Raw genomic sequence first — 6,350 nt, forward strand, 5'->3', positions numbered from 1 at the left:
TCTGAAAATCCTGAGCTAAAAAGATGGTTAGTATATTTATTTTATAACGAACTAATATTTGTTGATTTTATTTTATATTGTATTTTTTCAATTATTTTAATTTATTAATTTATTTTAATTAAAGAAATTGATATTAAAGAAATAAATATATAATAAGAAATAAATATATTTGTAAAAATATGTAGTAAGATTCAACGCAAATACTTAAATACTTTATTAAATTTAATGAGTAATAATGGACTCTAATTTTAAGTAAAGTATTAATGAAAATATCCTCGGGCACTCTTTTCATCAAAGCACATGATGAAAACAAACTTGTTGCTTTGATTGCGAAAGCTGCCCGTCGCGGAGTGTCTTCTTGCACATAAAATTTAATACATACTTTGGCGGATGAAATTAAACTTTAATATGTTTTGTATTTCAAATTTTATTGAAAATATATTAAATATGAGCCTCATATATTAAATGCAGAACTTTTCATAATATTATAAACGACAAAATTATTCATAGTTACTGTCATGATATGTTCATTAATAGTGTAATAATTTCAATTATAATTAGATTTGATGAAGTCAACAAGGCGACAAGATACTACAAAATATTTAAATAATATCATTCTAATGTTCAATAATATTCATGTTTCATCTATTTATAAATATGTTTGCTTTCAATTTTGCAAATAATCATATTAATTGTATTATTATTTTACGAATGACTATAGTAAATATGATTTTTCAGTATAGATATGTAAACTAATTACAAATATTAGATTGTATACCAAGTATTTATGTTATAATATTCATATTATTAACATATCATTAAAATGTATCTAAAATAGATTTCAAAATCGCGATATGCAAGAAGACCTATCCTAAGCTAATACATAAAAAGGAAATGTTACTATTTACCGGTATAATATATACCGATAGTCACTATGCTCGTCAAAAATTCTATGCAATACAACCAGTCACCCGTGTCGCTTTGGACCTTTCATCCTACGACATGATTGAATGACTGGAGGAACAAAAATGCATGTAACTCACGGTTAGATCCGAAGAATGTTGCAATAATCCGGGGAAACTCAGTATTTGTAACTTGCTAAATGTCATGGAAGAAGTGAAGACAAAATCTATAAAAATGCATAAAATATTACAATCAATCTTATAGACGTATTAATCATTTATATAATTTGAGACAATAATGATAAAATTTAAATAATAATAAAAATTGAAAACCTAATAATTGTTTATTTTATTTTCTCATTAATAATAATTAAATATACAAGAGATAAAATTAAAACATGATTAAAGAAAATATAAAAGTTAAACATGATTAAAACATGATTAAAAAAAATACAAAAGTTAAATTAATATTATAAATAAATTCAAATGCAAACTTACTTATGGCTTTTGAAATCTCATTGAATCCTTTCCAGAGAACAAGGAGTGTGAAAATTCGGTGAAACCTTTAATAAAATTTGAAATATTACAATTTGTTCATGAAAAGCTATATTGATTGTTTAGAAGGTGTAAAATGGAACTATCTTAAACTTGGAATTGTAGTAGTAATGAAAATTGAAACGCTAATAAACTCTAACTACAATAATTTAAATTCTAATTTCTTCTTAAAAATCATTGTTCAATTATTTGAAAAGTATGGGATGGAGCCATATTAAACTTGGAATTCTAATAGTAATAAAAATTGAAAGTGATAAACTATAATAACTGGGTCATAATAACATTACTATAATGATTGAAGCTTTAAGCTATAATTGTTAAAAATTTAGAAAGTGAAAATTTAGGAATATTTTTGTTTTGTAATTCAATAAGAAATCTAAGACTTCGTTTGGGAAAAAAATTCAAATATCTAAATTAGAATCAATGTACAAAAATACTTACATTCTTGAATTCCTGGAGAGGCTTTATCCTCTTGAGCACTGACTAATATCACTATAAATATTTAAAAAAAGAAAAATAAAAAACTACTGACAAACACTAACTCTAATTACATGTATGAATTCCGATTAAAATTACATTATATTGTTAAGAACTATCGTACACTGAAAAATATGTAAAGTAACTTTACGCAGAAAATACTGACTCTACAGACTGCATTGCGCGCAGTCACAAATATAAAAAAAATAAAGATATTTGGGAAGGAGATGGAGGAGGACCAGTGAAAAAGTCAAATATTAGTTAATAAAGTTAAATATTATATTTAAATAAGTTTTATATTTTTTCTTCTCCTTATATTGTAGTTGTAGTTGTATTCTGGATGCAATATAATCTGGAAAAATAATCCAATATATCAGATATTTTGAAATATGTTTTGTGATAAATCGCGTTGCATTGTCCGTCAAATATATATTCAAGAATGGTAGCAAGGATGAAAGTTCTTTACATAAAGAATGTCTGAGAGCAGCGTGATATAATAATGCAAAAGCAATGTCAAATTTTCAAACAAAACATGTCTGAACGTGTTCGTTAGACGCCATTATGATTATAAACAGTTGGTGACGCCATAATTGAAAATTCGCGTAAAAAATATAAGATTCGATAAATGTATATTAAATTTAAAAATTTATATAATGTTAAGAGCCTGTTTTGTTGAATTATTCAATGTTTTGTTTTATAATAAGGTCAATGCAAAGAAGTGATTTGAAATAAATATAATTATAAAAAAATATAATTTAATATACTCAAACAAATTATTCACTTGTGAATCAATAATTTATTGAATGATTATTATCCAAGAAACGATAGGAATATACTTACAAACATCTCTCTTCGTTATCATAAATCGAAGATTTTCCGATAGAAATAGATTATTATTAACTCATATCGTCTACGGATTCCTGTTCTCTTGAAGTCATCTGCGCAATTAATCAATCAACAATTAATGACAATAGAAAATCAACGATAAATGTACAAATTTAAATTCGAGTATGATACAATGAGGCAATAATCAAGCTCAAATTTTGCTTTAGGAGATTGGAATATAAGATATTGATGACGATCGAACACTCAAGTGAGAGATCATTGACAGGCGAATAATAAAGTTCGGTATATTATGCAATTTTAATATAATAATATTTAACAAATGATTAAATGAACGTATATTAGAGAAATGAACATAATAATAACTTACAAAATGCGAAGAAACTGGTAATTAAGCAGTTGACACGACATTTTTCGAACACTGTCAACCTAACGCGACACTTCCAGGCACTGTACTGACGCTTATCCCGCCAAAATCTCACCTAGCTGCCTCCTGATTGGTTGAAGCAGTTGGTCCTTCTTGCTAATTAATACGCGCGAGAAATTGAAATTTTGTATGGAGGGAAGTTCGAAAGTTTCAAGAAATCTTTAATGCTCCTTATTGTTTATTATTTAATAATTTATTTGTAACAATTAAATTATTAATTTACTTCTATGATATTCGTTACTATAATATAATTACTGTAGAAAATTATTAATAAATTAAAAGTGTGTACAAATTAAAAATCTTTTCTATGTCTTACAAAATATTATAAACAATCGAATTTCTTTTATATCATTTAATAATACATTTCTTTTATACCATTTAAAATTAAATAAAACTTCAAAATTTCTTCAATAGTAGTCTATTCCTGATTAACTGTACTTTTGAATTTTAAACCAAATAAATATTGATATCGTACATTACATTAAATAAATTTAATATCAGTACAAAGTGAGTTCATTAAATGTCTCTGTGTAGAATTTAATTTCTCATATTCTGCTCAAAGCAGAGAAATCAAGTAGGGTTCACGGATGTAAGAGAGGAAGGAAATGCAGCGAAATCGAGGGCAATCGGATCTTATCGTCCAATCATGTATTCTATGATCGGTGAGTCGCATAGTTTAGAATCTTTGGTGATGAACTGCATGTTTGATTGCCATGATCTCTATTACAATCGTGCGTCATACAATGAATTATGATAATTAATATCTTTCATTAATTCAATTGAGAGATTTGAAAGACAATTTTATTCTCTCATAAATTTTATTCAACACTTAAAAATATTTATGTATTTCTTACATAATCTAATTAATTCTTTGCAATAAATTATAACAATTAAATTTCAGTACTGCATAGGATTTTATCGATAAATAGTATTAATTTATACCATGTAATAGAATATTTGTATAGCCTCTTGTTCGTAATGGGTCCCAGTAATTGATAGTGTTTGCCAAATATTATATCTCCAAGTATTATTATTTGGAAATACAAATATCAATATTTGGAAAACGATATTAAGCATACAGTCTAATCTAGACTGTGTTAAATCCCTTAGGGGCCTTTTGCTTATATAAACTGGACTGCAAGCATCATTATCTAATAAGTAAACTATTAGTATTACGTAGTATTACGTCGGATATCATAGGATGTTAGATATTACCGAAGCACCATGGGATATGGGTCTTTTTTTATGCTCAACTTTGTGAAAAATTAAAAATCTCTTTTCTCTAATAATTATAGTTTATTAAATAGAAGAATTGATTTAACAAGGTATTTCAGATTTTGATACGAATTAATGCATTTTAGAATATTTAGTTATTTTTAAGCAAATTTAAATCTTATTTTCAAACTTTATTTAATAATAAAGTGAATTCTCATGTTTCGATTCGAAATACTAAAATAATCCTGTGTTTTTTATATGACTGTAAAATCAATATACACGTATATATTCATCATTAGAGATTCTTACAATATTATATACTAATATTTATACAAGGGATAATTAAAATTCTTTATTTTAATTAATTGATTAGCACAAATATTAATTGGGGTTTCTCATTGAGAAATCACCCAAATCCTATTCGTTAAAGATCCCCCACTACCATCCAGTTTAACGAACTTTTGGCGCGAATTGTCATTCTAGTGTCGTGACGTAACGCCGTGTCAAGTGATTGAATATTGTTCGTAAGTATTATAAAATTGAAGTGATTAAATTAAAATTTAGGTTTGATTTATGCCTGATTTTGATATAATTGATATTAATTACTTTAAATTATTGATTTTCTTTTGTGTAAGGTGTTGATTGATGATGTGGGTAACGTCGAAGCAAGCGTTTGCAGTGTGCAAGATGGATGCCGTAAACAACGATATCTCAGTTACAGTCAATAAAATTGTGGTAATTACCAAATAATTTCACATTTAAGTCCTGTTACGGTGTAATTTTAATATAATTAACGTTATTTACTTTGAATTGTTGGTTTTCTCTTGTGCAAATGTATGCCATGTACATAATATTGAAAGAATAGATATTTGTAGTTGCACGAAAGGGACACTATGTGACGTCATGTAATCATTTGTTAAAGGTTCTTCAAGACATTCATTTTCGACATGCACTCTCTGCTGTAAAGAATCGAATGATGCTTTAAAGATCATGAATGTAAGTATGTTTGCATATTGTTTATTTAATTTTCTAACTTTAACTGTCTTTAAGAAAGAATTTTTTATACATTATAATAATATTTTCTCAGATTTTCTCCTGGCATTTGGTCATTTCTACTTGACAACAAACTTCACGATGGCTATCCTTAAATATTGATGACAACATTTTTTGCATCTAATCGTGAGTCGCATGCATTTTTGTACCTCTGGTCATTCAATCATGTTGTAGGATGAAAGATCCGAAGCGACACGAGTGACTGGTTGTATTACATAAATTTTTTGACGAGCATAATGATCGCGAGCTTACATATATTGTACTCGTGAATAGTAATATTCATTTTTTATGTATTCATCAGCTCAAGATAGGTCTTCTTGTATATCGCGTTTTCTGATCTAAATTTTTACATCAAAAATTTTAATACTTAAGTCAAATGAGAATCTAATATTGAAATTATGTGAATCGAACTTCATTGCAATAAAAATCATAGTTATTTTAATTATCTTTAATTATAATGCAATATGATTTAAATATCATTATAATTTTAAATAAAATGATATTAAAGTTCAATTATCACCAAATGAAAATGTATTAAGTATTAAATGCAAGAAGACACCCGCGAAAGGTAAATTTCCAAATCAAAGTAATAAATTTTTAATACTTTTCATAAATTTTTATCAATTAGTAAATATACTTTGATGAAGGAATTGCCGACAATTACATCCACTTATACCTAATCTAGAGTTAATTGAACGTGTCTTTTTATAAATTTCTTTTTCATTTGCAATTTTTTTCTTTTAATCATAGAATTTTAATAATTTATTATATTAATAAAGCAGAGTATAAAATTATAATAATTTATAATACAATGAAAGCTAAAACCGTTAGATGAAAAATGAACATACTAATCATCTTTTTAGCTCAGGATTTTCAGG

At 26.2% G+C, this 6,350-nt stretch overlaps 2 long non-coding RNA genes across 2 annotated transcripts in view; one reads left to right on the plus strand and one right to left on the minus strand.

Moving 5' to 3' along the window:
• Positions 1 to 1,827: 1,827 nt before the first annotated feature.
• LOC122537149 lies at positions 1,828 to 3,223 on the minus strand. Its single transcript, XR_006308556.1, has 3 exons — positions 3,148 to 3,223; positions 2,775 to 2,872; positions 1,828 to 2,286 (listed from the first exon to the last, which is right to left on the minus strand). It is a non-coding gene; the product is annotated as an uncharacterized LOC122537149 (long non-coding RNA).
• A 1,813-nt stretch (positions 3,224 to 5,036) lies between these two features.
• The window catches only part of LOC122537153, a 3,450-nt gene continuing 2,136 nt past the window's right edge, over positions 5,037 to 6,350 (plus strand). The window contains exons 1-3 of the long non-coding RNA XR_006308557.1: positions 5,037 to 5,154; positions 5,342 to 5,415; positions 5,507 to 5,598. This is a non-coding gene — a long non-coding RNA (uncharacterized LOC122537153). The remainder of the gene's footprint in view (positions 5,155 to 5,341; positions 5,416 to 5,506; positions 5,599 to 6,350) is intronic.

Source organism: Frieseomelitta varia, unplaced genomic scaffold, assembly GCF_011392965.1.
Source record: "Frieseomelitta varia isolate USP_RPSP 00005682 unplaced genomic scaffold, Fvar_1.2 scaffold_89, whole genome shotgun sequence".
Classification (NCBI taxonomy): domain Eukaryota; kingdom Metazoa; phylum Arthropoda; class Insecta; order Hymenoptera; family Apidae; genus Frieseomelitta; species Frieseomelitta varia.